Genomic DNA, 15,223 nt, shown 5'->3' with positions numbered 1-15,223 from the left:
TACGTCTCACTACCGGAGAATCCTGTGCTCTTCATGCCAGAGAAGGAACTTTGTTCCCCAAAGTACTAGAGCAGGTTGACTTCAGATTTTCTAGTCTCTTCATTTTAAACTTTCTCCAAATCCAGGAAAAACCCCGTTGAACTGATTCCTGATGCTAGTTTGATGAAAGGTGGGGTGGGACCATGGTCAAAGTGATTTTCCTGCTCTCAGAACTCTAATTTTCCCCAGTAGTTAATTTTTGTGTAGTAAAGACTGTAGCCAACATAGGAGTGACTGCTCAGTGACTAGAGTGGATGGCTTTTAAAGGTGGACAAATAAATTTGAGCAAATCAGCATGAATTATGAGTGACGAAGAAGTTTCAACATGTAAGAAAACCAGGGAATAAGAAGAAAGCCAAGGACCAAAGAAACGCTGAACGAGATGTAAGGTATTCCGGCTGGAGGTGCCAGGGATCGAACCTGGGGCCTTGTGCATGCTAAGCACACACTCTACCACTGAGCTACACCCCCTTACACTTTTACAAACTTGGCTGAAGAAAATTTAATGGCAATATCTATCTGCATTGCTTTTTTTGCGAACTTGAAATTGTTATCACAAAAATCCTTTATGCACAACACCATTATTTCTGAAACTCCTTTCTTTCATTCTCTTTCGCGGTGACATGAGGAGAAAAGCAACTTCATGCTAGGCAAAAAGTCACCGTTCCTAGGACTGATTCACGCTTGTCAACCTACCCCCAAAGACCCGGCTACACAAAACTTGAATAGAGGAAGGCAAAGAAGAGCCCTTTCCTGACCCTGTCTCCCAGAAGAGCCTAGAATCAATGACACTCAAAGAACAATGAAAGGAGCTAGTCCCATATCTTAATTTCTTAATACAGATTTCCACTAGAAGGAACCAAAGCTCCTGGAAGAACTTGTTGTCACCAGAGGGCTGGGACAGAAAAAGTACAAGATGAGCCTAGAATATCTTTCTGAGCTAGTATGTAGGAACGTACTCAAAGATAATTGAGCACAGTATTTATGAGTCAAATCTTGGAAACACTGAGCATTAAGATGAGTAATAAACAAAAAGAATATAGTCTGGATGGATAAAATAAGAATACTTGAGTTCATACTGATAAGAAAGGGAAAGAGAAAGAAAGAAAAAAGGAAAGAGAGAGAAAGAAAGGAAGAAAGGAAGGAAAAGAAAGTTTACCCTACGTAGTATGCCAATTATTGTGTGGAAGAAATGACAGCACCATCATTTTCCACTGTCCTGTGATGATTGATTCAGGCAAAATTCATCAATCAGTGCCCAAGCTATGGGTGACAGTTTGATAAAGAAAGATGTATTTATCAAAGTGTATTTATCCTCACATATTTCTTATGAAAATGGTAACTTGACCATTAAAAAACTCAGCAGAGAAAACCTTACCCCAAATTATCAGATTACCTTCATCATAATGGGGACACTGACATCATGTACCTCTGATGAGATAAACTGAGAAGGACACAGCAACACTCCTATTGTATTCTGACCAAAATGCATCATCATCTGAATCTAATCAGGCAGTCAAACCGAAATTGAAACACATTATACAAACCAACCGTAACATGCTCTTTAAAAATGTCAATGAATGAAAATATCATGAAAGACAAAGAAAAGTTGAGAAATGGTCCCAAATTAAAGGAGTCTAAAAATACATTAACATAAATGAAATGTGTCACCCTGGAGAGGTCCTGGATTTGGAAAAAAAAAAATGGAGTAAAGGCAAATTAGCCTTTACTCCATTGTCCTCGGGACAATTAGCAAAATTTGTGTATGAGGGGTATAGTTTTGTATCAGTATTAAATTCTCTACATTTGACAATTTTACTATGCTTACATAAGGGAGTGCCCTGAAAGGATACAATGAAGTATGTTGGGGTAAAAGGATATGTTTGCCAACACTGTCAAATGGTTTAGGAAAAAATCTATGTGTGGAGAGAGAGAGCAAGAGAGAGAGAGCAAGAGAACCAATGAATGTGGCAAAATGTTACAATAGATGAATCTGGATATATAAGATAGATTTGCAACTGTATTTTATGTTTGAAATTATCTCCAAAGAAAGCTTTAAATATTCCTCCTTTTTACAACTTCCTTCCTCATTGTGCCAAAATGCTGCCAGAAAGACATAAAAGGTAACGCATAGTGATTTAAACCATAGTACTGTGTGTGCTACCTCTGGAAGTTTAGACCTTGATGGGGAGATGGGAATGAATTTACAATATCTGACCCAAATGTGGAGGAGGGAAGGTGAAGAACACTTCGTGTTGGCATAGGATTTTGGTGGGTGCATTCTCTTTGACTCTTCCTTTAGGTAAACAGGAAACAAGTTCCCTTTAACCTAAGTGAAGTAGCCTGAAAGTGTTTGTTCCACGTAATACTTGGCTTGTTTTTTCTAAGCATGTCAAGGTTTGCAGAACGTCTCACTGCTCTTTCTTTCAAAACAAGACAAACAGTACATAGGAGGGCATGCGTGCAGTTGAGTTTTTGGTTTTGGCAAATAGTCACTGGTATTTGTGGCGCTAAAGAGAGCAGTAAGAAACCACATTTTCTCGACCCCATTGTAGCTGTGAGGAGACCCTTTTGTTTTAGAAATGGAATCTGCTGACACTTTTGAGCTTCTGTACCTAAGATTTGTCTGGAGTGACTATTTGTTAGCACATTGGGTTTATAAAGCAAAAGAAAGGATAAAAAATATAGGTTAGGCAGAAACCTAAATTCTTTGAATTGCAGAGGTTTTCATAACAAAATGTCTTTAATCCTGGATAATTTGATGGAAAATTAAATTTTCAATTTGATGGTTCAGGATTTAGGTCTTGTTTTAGAGCCTGGTAGTTTTTTGTTTATTTCTTTGTTTCCCTTACTTAGATATGAGCCAAGACTAGTACAACCCAGCTTTGTTCTGGAGAATCTTGTCCATGCATTTACCCTCCTGACATGGAGCTCTTGGCTCAACAGGAATACGAAGAGCTAGAAACCAGAGTAACATCTATTGACTTGCAGTGGTTTATTCTGTTCTACTTTAGGGATATTGTTGATTTAAGGAAGGTTCCTTACAACATTAAAAAAGAAACCTCAGTATTGCTTTTAAGGTTACAAATTTAGAGAAATGTAGAAAGTAACTAGGGAGGAAAAGATATGGCCTGTAAACTGGAAAGTGCCAGTAAGATTTTTATTTTACAAATCATTGATAATTCAGAAATTTGAACAACTTCTTCCTAGACAAGATATTGACTGGTTTACTGGGTGTGAGTGAGGAGGTGGCCAGCATCAAAGGATCCCCAACTTTTTCTCTGAGGATGGTAAGAATGGTTATGGTGTCTGTCAAAGAACTTGAGGACTTCCAGAACTTCAGTTTGAATTGAGAGGCCAGTGGTTCAAACAGATTACTCAGACACTTGTTGAATTAAAGTTCTAAAATCTCATGTATTTTGGCTATAGTGAGACTCAATACATTCATTGTGAGCTCATTCATAGAATAATCTAGAGCCATTTTGTGATCATCAATGTTGCCTAAAAGACTGGCGAGCTAGAAGACACAAGAAACCACAAAATCTTGAAAATAGGGCAATTATCTCTTGATTTCTGTCATGGCTCCATTGTTTGAATAGGCAGGAAGCTCTGGGAGGAGGAACTTTTTTTTCCAGAGCACACCAGGAACTGATATCAGCTTCTCTGCCTTCTAGAATATGGTGGGAGAAAAGTTGAGAGAACAAAAATGTGGCCCATGTTTTTAGTAGGATGATGTTTCCTTTAGTTGAAATTACCTCAAAGTTCGATGTTCTTCGCTATAGAGAACATACATTGTTTTACCCCTCAAACTAGAGGAATTGGGATGGGTATTTCCACTTTTTTCTTGTTTAATGCCCTTTAATTTATTTGTTTCAAACTTTTCCCAAATCTAGGAACAAGTGCACTTGAACTGAATCAAGATGCCTTTTCCCACTGTGTGATAGATAATGAGCATCACTTACTGCCAGGTGTAGGAAAGTTTGAGTTTTGAGCATTGAAACTTGGTGGGTTTCCCAAGGGCAAGTTGAAATCCTGCTCACAGAACCCTAGGTTGAGTTCAGACTGTGGCCAATATGACACATTTATTTTTTCATACTTTCAAAATAAAAAAAAAAAGGTGCTTGTTTAATGTAGCTAAGGGTAAGAAGCAGATAATAGTAATAACAATGGGTTACATTAAATGATTATATCACCTCCTTGATAAACAGACTCCCTAAGAGATGAAGTAATTACTTGGCCACCAGTTCACAGCCAACATGTAACAGGGCAAGTTTCAATGCCAGGCAGATTTGCTTTAGAATACCTACTCCAGGTCTTTTCTTTAGAGATGGAAATTCTGAAGTCAAAAGACCACTTGAGATTAGTGGCTTTTGGATTTATTCCTCTTTGAAAATGTCATTATCACTCATAGGGAAAGAAGTGGTGCCACATAATCATATAATGTTGAGCAGTTTTCAACTCTTTGGGGAAATTGGGAAGAGAGAAATGAATGAACTCATAATACTCACCAGGAAATAAAATACCTTAAGTCCAGCAATATGGTCTGCAAACCCTGCTGTGACATTTTGTAGGGGACGCTACAGCTCTGGTTTTGGACACCTAAAGGAATGGAAGACAGAAAAGAAGGAGGAAAACAAAGTAATCCTGAGAGCTAGTGATTACAGTATCACTTTCAAGTGGAATTTTCTCTGCAATAAAGAGGATGCAAAGGAGATTTGCAACTAGGATAATATCTACCAAATGAATTAGCTGAATGTATATCCAGTAACTAGATTTATAGATTTGGGTAGCTCACTAGGTAAACTTTTGGAGCTTTTAAACCGGGGAAACAAAGTTTGAATCCCTAGGGGCTCAGGTCCTTCTGTTCGAATTTATTCTCCAGTTATTTCTAACTGGCAAAAGGCTACTGAAAGCTTGCCTGTTCTTAAAGTTTGAGTATTTACAAGTTCTGAGACCCTATACTTTGTGGTTGGTAAACTATTGCCTGCGAGCTAAGAATGGTTTGGGAACGTTAAAAGGTTGAAAAAATAAAACAAAAAAGAGTATTAGTTGACATGTGACTAATGACTCTGAAAGGTCAGCAAGGTTCGGTTGTTCCTAGACTAATGCTGAGAAAGGGAGAGTTGAAGGGGGACGGAGAAGAGAGGGGATGAAGAGTGGAGAGTATCCTGTGGGGAGGGGAAGACAGTTGAGTGGGAGAAGCAGCCAAGGAGGACAGGAGAACGAGACGCTAGAAGAAAGTTTGGGAATGAGAATTAAACACGAGTAATATTTGGATGAGGGAGTATGTGGATGTATCCAAGGTCTTTATCTCTTCTGCATTTCTACAGGTCCACCGCAAGAGAAGCTCCATTATTCTAAGCGAAGTAGGTGAAAACGTTATGTCCCACAAGAATCCAGTTTGTTTTGTTCCAGTTATCGTAGTCTGAGAGCTACTAGTTGCTCTTTTCCTCGCGGGTTAAACAAGTTGAGCACTTTGTAGGGCGCTCGTGTGGTTGAATTTTTGTTTGCGGTGCAGTACTGCTGGAATTGATAGCTTTATAAAGAGCAGCTGGAAAGCCACATCTGGATTCCCGTGTGACCGTAGTGGGAGCAATGTTGAGCGTAGAAGCAGGGTCTGCCGGTGTCTTTGGGCTTACGTATCTGAGGCAGCAACTGATTTTTAGCGCATTGGGCTTGGAATGTTAGGGACAAATGAGAAAGAAAGGTAAGCCGGACAACAAACAAATACTTTTGAATAGATGTACAAGAATACAAGTGTCAGCACCTCGGATAGCGCATCAAACTTTCGACCTGAAAGTCGACCGTTTCAGTCTCTGAGAGCAGGTTCTTTAGTCCTTACATTCTTGTTTCTTACTCATACGCAGAAGTCAGTCCTCGCAAACCCAGTTTTCTTCTAGATATCTTTTAGGACATTTTCAGTGTTCTCCTTTACTGCTTGTATTCTACACTTCTCCCAGCGGGAGTCTGAAGAGCAATAGTTTGAACAGACTTCCTCTGTTCCTCTCCTGTGGATCTTTGCTTTAAGCCCAATGCTATTTCCACCAAAGACACATGAGGATCAGAAGTACCTGGCTTCACTTTGGCTACTTCAGAAGTCATCACACAATACCTAAGAATAGTAAGGGTAGGGGCAGGCATCCCTTATGCTGTGTGTATCCCACGGCATAGCTGTGATTGTTCAAAATGGCTAGAGAGCAAATGGCTAATAAAAACGTGAATAAACGGTTTGAGTAACTCAGCACGAGCATCGTTGTATTCCACAGTGACAAAGAAGATTGTGGCACCAGGACAAGGCAGGAAACTTGGATATTCTCTCACTCAGAAAGCCTAAGCCACTCCTGGTTTGCTTGCCGCGGTTCCCAATAAAGAGAGATGCCCAAGTGGAGGTGCCGGGGATTGAACCCGGGGCCTCGTGCATGCTAAGCACGCGCTCTACCACTGAGCTACACCCCCGACAAGGCCGGGCCATTTCATTCATACTAGAAATTGTTCCATGAATTAACTTACATGCGCTCTAGGGAGCGCACTCCACCCAACGTAAATGTCTCTTGCAAGAAGCGCTCCGCCAAGCTGTTCCGTGCCACTGTGCTTGACATAGCATCAAAGTCACGGTCTCCCAAGAAGACGCTCCTTCCACTCAGATTTGAGACCCACTATGTCTACCCGTCCTTAACATCTGGTGATTCAGCCAAACATATGTTGTAGGATCACCGTCTTGAAATCTACAGTGTAAGTGAATTGTATTAAAGACTTTTTTTTTCCTTCTGGTACAGATGCCAGTTGCTGCTTAGAGGTCCTTTCTGGAGGTTCTTTCCTCTGATAGGCAAACCTTCCTAATATACTATCTTCTGACGCTCTATTTTCCCCTAGTCCTGTCATCTCTCATCATCATTTCCTTCCCCTTCACTGCAGAATTTAGCCTCCGGCTCAGGCTTCTCCAGTCCAAATGCCATCATTGTTATCAATGATTAGGGGTTTTTGCTGTTATTCTGTTTTGAACACATGCACAGACAACACATATGTAATCATGGGAGTGACATCAAAACTAGCCAGTCTCCCAGGTTTCTTAATACATCTCATTTTCTTACAGGAATTTTATATCAAACCTTTGGAATCCAAATGGAACTATCATAATCCAACAACTGTGCTTTGTTAACTGACCTATTTTGGTTGTGATTTCATTTACAGTTTTAAAATAAAAATATAAAGTTTACTTGGAAAAATCTAGGAAAGTTGCAGGATAAGAAATTCCAATGTACTTGCTACTCAGCATCACACTTTTAATTTCATTTTACTTTGAGGTTTTATGTGTGTGTGTGCATTGGGGAGTATTGTGAGGTTTAGTCACTGTGAAATGACACATAAAAGAATAATCTCTTTATTGTGTGTGTGTCAGTGCTATATGTATGATATATATGTGTGAGAATTTATGTGACATTTCGTATCTTGATTTCACTGCTTAATTAACCAGTGACATGAGGGAAAGAGATGAACATCCCTGGACATTTTAACAATTACTTGAGCCTTCTCATTTTCCTTACTGACAAAACATCCCTGTAGCTGACATGCCATCACTGGTAGAGTTTTGCCCTTTGTCTGGAATGTCCAAATTTGTCTGGAATGTCCAGGAGATAGTATTAAGCATTCTTAAATGAAGGATAAGTTCACCATTCAGATTAGAGTAGTGAAAACTGAAAGCAGATGAAAGAATAGGGTCATAAAGATTCAGGTTTAACAATCCAATTCTTCTCTAAATCAATAACTTCTTTCTTGATATTCCTTGATATGGATACTAAATCGCTTCATTTAACTTAATTTTGCCATATGTTCATCCAGCATTTCCAAGCCAGCATCTTTGATGCAACCTTTCATTTCTAGCACCTCCATTACTGTCCTATTTCACTCTCTTAAACCATGCTTGCACAGACTTTTCCCACTTTCCTCTCTATATTACCTTACCTTTTCCTGCTCAATAGCAAAGTTAAATTCATAACCCTTTACTCCACTCCAATGGCCTCATCACTGTTGAAGTCTGTCTTCCCAACGAACATTTGGCTGAAAGAAACAAAAAAGAAAAATCTGGCTCATGTAGGATCTCTTGAACCTGAGGCAACAAACACAACAGATTCACATCATCAGGTTTGAGGACTCAGTGCCACTGGCAGTACCACTGAGGAGCATGAAAGAAAAAGAACAGAAAGAGGAAAAAAAGTAAGACATTCTCGGTCAATTATCTTTAAGAAGGCATTATTCTTTCAACTGTGCCTTGGTCAATGCAATAGCTGTGGGCTAAGGAGAAGCAAATCTGCCCAGTGATGATCCCTTCTCTGTGCTCGTCTACTCTTCTACCTCCAAGCATGATTATCTTCTATAGTCAGCAGAAGTAGGGAACAATGGATCATCAGTCTTTCTGAGCAAGTAATCTGGTGTTAAGACATTTACTTTGGGTGGAGTGCACCCGCTAGACCTTGTTAAGTTAATTCACAAAACAATTGGTGATTTTGCGAGACTCACCAAATCCTCACTAATTTCTAATATGAATGAAATAGGCCACCAGCATCGGGGGTGTAGCTCAGTGGTAGAGCGCGTGCTTAGCATGCACGAGGCCCCGGGTTCAATCCCCGGCACTTCCACTTTGGGGTCTCTTTGTTGGGAACCGCTAGAGAATAACATTGATTATTCTTTACAGTGGTTCAGCAGCTCCCAGGGTTGAGAAATGTGCAGAAAGGTTGCAGGTGGTTAAGTGAATCCCACAAGTGTTCTGATTTAGCCAAAATAGTGTCACCCATCCTTATTGGGATTATGAAAAGAGGTCAGATTTTTGTCATGAGGAGTTACGTATCCTTATTGGGATTATGAAAGGAGGTCAGATTTTTGTCGTGAGGAATTATTCCCCTCTCAGTAATTTACACAAATTAGCTGACCACACATTCCTCCCTTCAGTTCCTAAAGTGAATTCATCAGAGTACTGATTTAGTGAAATTAGGGATTTTAGGCTGTCAAGCTTTCTTTGACATCACTCAATAAACCCCCTTTCCACACTGTTTTTATCTTTTTAAATAAAATAATGCCTTTTATTCATAAATTCCAATCACAAAGAGACACCAGAAAAATCACCTAAAGACTTTGGAGTCCAAATAAAAGTTATCAGTGGATTAGAGAGGAAGCAAAATGCCCCTGTGTCTGTTAGCCATAACAGTGAAAAGACCACTTCCTCTCTCTGATTCGTGCATCCATGAGTCCTGATGAGAGAGACACACATTCCCATTATTAGTCACTGATTAAGAATATTCACCATATCCTGGATATCATTACACAGCCCCTCCTCCCCGCTCCAAAGTATTGTCTCTCAGCTCATACAATAACCAAGTATTCAAAAGGTCATTCCACCATCCCATCAGGCCATCTGCTTCAGGGTTAGGGGCTTACGGTGAGGCCAGTGAATTCCAGAACATTAGCCCACTGCCAAATTTTATTTGCTATAAACTGGCTTCTTGTCTCAGAAACAATGCTGTGGATGCTGTTGAATATGACATTCAGTAAATCCATGGTTGGTGGTTTTGGCAGAAGCATTGTGGGAGGTGAAGGAAAATCCACATCCAGGTTAAGTATTTATTCCAGTGAGATATACACTGTCCCCTTAATACAGAATTGGTCAAATATAATGAACCTGACACCAGGGGTTTAGCTGCTTCCCCCATGGAATGATAGCTTGTGAGGGCTCAAAGTTTGTCTGTGATATTGGTAGTTTAGTCACTTAGCAGTGGTTTGAACTACATCATTTCGGTGCATAGAGGTGCATGTTGCTGAACCTGTGTATGACCTCTGTTCCTGTCATCATGGCCAGTTTGTCCATGAGCTCACTGGGCAAGTAGAATGGTGGCTAAAGAGAAGCTTCCAGACATCAACAGAATGGGTCATCGTGTCCAACTGCCTATTAGATCGCCTCTGAGGAGGTTGTTCTCTGGAGGGCATTCACATGGAAACAAATATCCTTAGACTGCACATTTGGGCAATTCTAACTACCCGCCTCTTTCCCAGACCTCTCTGTCACCACTTTTTCAATAATTTTCCTTCCAAGCTCCTAATTACCAGCCAAACTATTAGCCACCTCTCATAAATTAGTGTAGATCCCTACTCTACAAGCAAAATGAACAGTCACGTGCCCTGCTTGAAGTAACGCCCACTGAGAGGGTTTACCTTCACCACCAACATTCAGGTACTATGGAAGCTGCTCACCTTTGTGAGTGGAGTGCACTTTGGGTGGAGTGCACCCGCTAGAGCTCGTTAAGTTAATTCACAGAACAATTGGTGGTTTTGCGAGACTCACCAAATCCTCACTGATTTCTAATATGAATGAAATAAGCCCCCAACATCGGGGGTGTAGCTCAGTGGTAGAGCGCGTGCTTAGCATGCACGAGGCCCCGGGTTCAATCCCCGGCACCTCCACTTAGGAGTCTCTTTGCTGAGAACTGCTACAGAATAACATTAATTATTCTTTACAGTGGTTTAGCAGCTCCCAGAGTTGAGAAAAGTGCTCACCTCCTCAGAGCTGCTCACCTCTGCTCACCAGTATATGAGCAGAACCACCTATAAACCAAGTCTGGTTCTTTTTTCTTCTTCTTCTTTAGTTGTAGGAACTCCCTATGAAGCTATAGAGGTAGATTGACGAATGGAGGATTGTATCAAGTGTAGGAGCCATGGGAACATAAGCTACTTTCTCATGCAAATTACTCATGTGTGTAGGCCCTGCTCATATATTCTATTTATACTTGAATATGAAATGGTGCTGTGCACTGTTTATTACATCACAATGCTAAATGATTTCCTTGCCTGGCTAACGAAGGAGCCAATCAAAATCTGATTTGGTTGTAGTTTCATTTTCATTTTTGAAGGAATTTTTGTGAAGAAATTCTGTTATGATGAGATATGCCGTTTCAAATTTTCTAAATTTTGTGAAAGTTGCTTCCCTGTCAGTTGGGAATATCGTCTCAAGAGTTTAGTCTGGTAATATTTATGTATACGGTATTCTTTTAGCAAATTCACAGCATCATTGGACTCCATTTCTCAGCATTTTTGGAGATTGTGAGAGATGAAAGAATGAAAAGAAGAGAAAAATAAGGGACCCCCCCCAATAATATTTTCTTTAGTTTCCTTTAGATTCTGAGCTGTATCTGGGTCAACTGACAGGATGTAGAGGAGCGGAAAGGCTTTCTATTGAATCCCTCATTATTACCTCTTTTCAAATTCTCCCACCTTTACGTGTTCATCCAATACTGCCAGGAATTGGATGCAACTGGCATACGTGGAAGGTATAGATTCCAGGTCTTTCCAGATAGGCAAGTATATTGGACAATTAGGCAGCCACGCTTAAGGAATCTGAAAACGTCTAAAACGGAAGTTGAAAACAATCTAAATATTAAAAAAGAAATGTCAGGAATAGGGGGTTTTCAGGTAGCCGAAATAGCTCAGTTGGGAGAGCGTTAGACTGAAGATCTAAAGGTCCTTGGTTCGATCCCGGGTTTCGGCACACTAAGAGTTTTAGTTGATCCCAGGGGTGAGTTTCCTTTCTGCGCATTAATAAGGAACGTCGTAATGCAGCAGCCCCCAACATTTTTGACACCAGGGACCGGTTTCGTGGAAGACAATTTTTCCACGGACAGGGGTGTGGATGGTTCAGGCGGTAATGCGAGCGATAGAGAGCAGTGGGGAGCGGTGGGGAGCGACGAGCAGCGGCAGATGAAGCTTCGCTCGCTCGTCCGCCGCTCACCTCCTGCTGTGCGGCCTGGTACCTAACAGGCCGTGGACCGGTACCTATTCACTCGGATGATACCCACGAATGTTGAGTTCCTTTAGCATGCTAAAGCCTAATTGCACAATAAAAACAGTGTTGCGCCACAGTTCACACTTTTTGTTTTGTTTTCACATGATGTGCAAGCACTACTAATAAAAGTAATAACAATAAAATGTTATGGTTCAGAGATGCACAGGACACTGAAAAACTTGAGGAAAGATCACTGAGTCGCTGCAATGCGTAGTGCGCACAGCAGCAGTGGGAAGGGGAAGGGGTGCCACGTGCTGTCTCTGTTGCAATTACTCTCCGTGATAGCCCTAAAGTAGCCATAGACGACGTGTAAATGAAGTGGCTGTATTCGAATAAAACTTTATATATGGACACCGAAATTTAAATTTCATATAAACTTCACATGTCACCCAATACTATTTTTTGTTTTATTTTTCACCTTTAAAAGTAAAAAACGGTACTCCTTTCGGCAACACTTATACTAAAACTGGAAAGATACAGAGAAAATTCCCATGACCTCTGCGCAAGGATGACATGCACATCCATGAAACTTTCCAAAACCATTCTTAGCTCGAACGCAATAGTTTACCAGCCACTAGGGTAGAAGAGTCCATTGTAAATATTCAGAACATCAAGCAGGCAAGACTTCAGTAGCCTTTTGCCTATTAGAAATAACTGGAGAATAAATGTAAACACACGGAACCTGAACCCCTAGGGATTCAAACTTTGTTTCCCCAGATTAAAAATTCTGAAATTTACCTAGTGAACTACCCGAATCTACAGGTCTAGCTAGTGGACACGTATTCAACTGATTTATTTGGTAGATATTGTCCTAGTCGCAAACTCCTTGGCATTCTCTTTATTGCAGAGAAAATTCCATTTGAAAGAGATGCTATAATGCCTCACTCTCAGAAATACTTTGTTTTCCTCTCTCCTGTCTTTGTGTCCTCCGTTCCTTGAGGCGTCCAGAACCAGAGCTGTAGCGTCCCCTACAAAATGTCATAGTAGGGTTTGCAGGCCATATTGCTGCATTTAAGGTGTTTTATTTCGTGGTACATATTTATGAATTCATTCCCTTCTTTCTCATTTCCCCACAGCATTGAGAGCTGCTCAACATTAAGAAATTATGTAGGGCCATCCCTTTCCCTGTGAGTGATAATGACATTTTCAAACGGAAATGAATCCAAAAGTCATTCTATCTGTCTTTTGACTTCAGGATTCCTGACTGTAAAGAAGGATCTGGAGCAGGTGTTCTAGGAAATCTGCTTAGCTTTGAAACTTGCCCTGTTACATGTTGGCTGTGAACTAGTGGCCAACTAATTACTTCACCTCTTAGGGAGTCTGTTTATCAAGGAGGTGATATAATCATTTAATGTAACCCATTGTTATTACTATTATCCACTTGTTACCTCCAGCTACATTAAACAAGCACTGTTTTTTATTTTGAAAGTTTGAAAAAATAAATGTGTCACATTGACCACAGTCAGAACTCAACCTAGAGTTCTGTGAGCAGGATTTCAAGTTTCCCTTGGGAAACCCAACAAGTTTCAATGCCTCAAAACTCAAACTCTCCACCACCTGGCAGTAAGTGATGCTCATCATCTATCACTCACTGGGAAGAGGCTTCTTCATTCAGTTCAAGTGCACTGGCTCTTAGATTTGGGAAAAGTTTGAAATCAATAAATTAAAGGGCATAAATAAGAAAAATAAAAAGTGGAAAGACCCATTCCCAATTCCTCAAGTTTGGTGAGGGTCGGGGAAGCAATGTACATTTTCTATAGTGAAGAACATGGGACTTACAGATAATTTCAGTTAAAGGAAACATCATCCTACTAAAAACATGAGTCACATTTTTGTTTCCTTAGCTTTTCCTCCACCGTATTCTAGAAGGTGATAAGCTAGCGATAAGTGCCTGGTGTGTGCTGGGGAAAAAATGCTGCTCCCAGAGCTTCCTGCCTATTCAAGTAATGGAGCCACGACAAAAATCTAGAGAGAAAGCTATAATTGCCTTATTTCAAGGGTTTGGGGGTTTCTTATGTCTTCTAGCCCACTAATCCTTTAGGCATCACTGAAGGTCACAAAATGGCTCTAGATTTTTCTATGAATGAACCCTCAATGAACTTATGGAACCTTACTCTAGCCAAAGTACATGTGATTTTAGAACTTTAATTCAACAAGTGTCTGAGTAATCTGTTTGAGCCACTGGCCTCTCAATTCAGACTGAACTTTTGAAGTCCCCATGTTGTGTAACAGACAACAGAGTCATTCTTACCATCCTCAGAGCAAAGTTGAGGATCCTTTGACGCTGGCTATCTCCTCACTCAGACCTAGTATTTCAGTCAACTCTCTGGTCTAGCAGTCTTATTTCATCCATTACTTTGTATTCCTTTATTGTTTCTTATTCATTTTAATGCTCAGTGTTTCCAAGATTGTCTCGAAGCTACTGTAATCTGTTGAGCTTACTATCATCTTTAAGCACTTTCTTACATTCTGACACAGAATGATATTCTAGGTGACAGCAAATTCTTACAATGGGGATCTGTATGAAGAAATTAAGTTGTGGGGCTAGTTCTCCCAGTTGTTCCTTGAGTGTCACTGATTCTAGGCTCTTCTTTTCCTTCTTCTATTCACCTTTTGTAGGTTGACAAGTGTGAATAGATCCTAGGAATGTACCTTTCTGCCTAGCATGAAGATGCCTTTCTCTTCATGTAGACTGGAAAGAGAATGCAATAAAGGAATTTCAGAAATAACGGAATCGTACATAAGGGATTTTTGTACTAACAATTTCAGGTTCTGGAAACACAAGGCAGTTAGATATTGCTATTAAATTTTATTCCACGAGCAAAAAGAGTAAGGGGGTGTAGCTCAGCGCGTGCTTAGCATGCTCGAGGCCCCGGGTTCAATCCCCGGCACCTCCAATCGCAGGCGAGTGTTTCTCATTCTGTGTGATGAGACCAGCTCCTTGTGAGTGTTCGTATTTCTGCCTGAAACTGGCCTTCGGTTTTTGGAATCACTTCTATCCTCTTCATATTGAGCTACCTCCATATTTTGCGGGGGGGGGGGGGGGGCGGGAAGTGAAATATGGGAATTCCCTGGCGGTCCCGTGGTTAGGACTCCGCGCTTTCACTGCTGAGGGCGTGGGTTAAATCCCTGGTTGGGGAATTAAGATCCTGCAAGCTGCGCGGCGCCGCCAAAAAATAAAATAAAATAAAGTGAAATACATCTTGTTTAGCATTCAGTAAATTAGTTTAAGTAGAAATAATGTAATTTTAAATGGCTTTTTAAACTAATGACATCAAACTGTAAATTTAAAAAGCAACTTAAAAGGATTTAAGTATGATAAGATATAGAAAGACATACTCATAATTTCTCAGATCT

The 15,223-nt window shown here is 40.4% G+C and overlaps 6 non-coding genes across 6 annotated transcripts; 4 read left to right on the top strand and 2 right to left on the bottom strand.

Annotated features, from left to right (window-relative positions):
- Positions 1-438: 438 nt before the first annotated feature.
- TRNAA-AGC (transfer RNA alanine (anticodon AGC)) lies at positions 439-510 on the bottom strand. The gene has a single exon. It is a non-coding gene; the product is annotated as a tRNA-Ala (tRNA).
- Positions 511-6,423: 5,913 nt separating this feature from the next.
- TRNAA-AGC (transfer RNA alanine (anticodon AGC)) lies at positions 6,424-6,495 on the bottom strand. The gene has a single exon. It is a non-coding gene; the product is annotated as a tRNA-Ala (tRNA).
- Positions 6,496-8,603: 2,108 nt separating this feature from the next.
- TRNAA-AGC (transfer RNA alanine (anticodon AGC)) lies at positions 8,604-8,675 on the top strand. The gene has a single exon. It is a non-coding gene; the product is annotated as a tRNA-Ala (tRNA).
- A 1,744-nt stretch (positions 8,676-10,419) lies between these two features.
- Positions 10,420-10,491, top strand: TRNAA-AGC (transfer RNA alanine (anticodon AGC)). The gene has a single exon. It is a non-coding gene; the product is annotated as a tRNA-Ala (tRNA).
- A 1,008-nt stretch (positions 10,492-11,499) lies between these two features.
- TRNAF-GAA (transfer RNA phenylalanine (anticodon GAA)) lies at positions 11,500-11,572 on the top strand. The gene has a single exon. It is a non-coding gene; the product is annotated as a tRNA-Phe (tRNA).
- A 730-nt stretch (positions 11,573-12,302) lies between these two features.
- LOC117313998 (U6 spliceosomal RNA) lies at positions 12,303-12,409 on the top strand. The gene has a single exon (XR_004528689.1). It is a non-coding gene; the product is annotated as a U6 spliceosomal RNA (small nuclear RNA).
- The last annotated feature ends 2,814 nt before the right edge of the window (positions 12,410-15,223 follow it).

The sequence above is a fragment of the Tursiops truncatus genome, chromosome 10 (genome assembly GCF_011762595.2).
Source record: "Tursiops truncatus isolate mTurTru1 chromosome 10, mTurTru1.mat.Y, whole genome shotgun sequence".
In the NCBI taxonomy this organism is placed as follows: Eukaryota; Metazoa; Chordata; class Mammalia; order Artiodactyla; family Delphinidae; genus Tursiops; species Tursiops truncatus.
The sequence above is the reverse complement of the archived record's forward strand: the minus strand, read 5'-3'. Positions and strand labels throughout refer to the sequence as shown.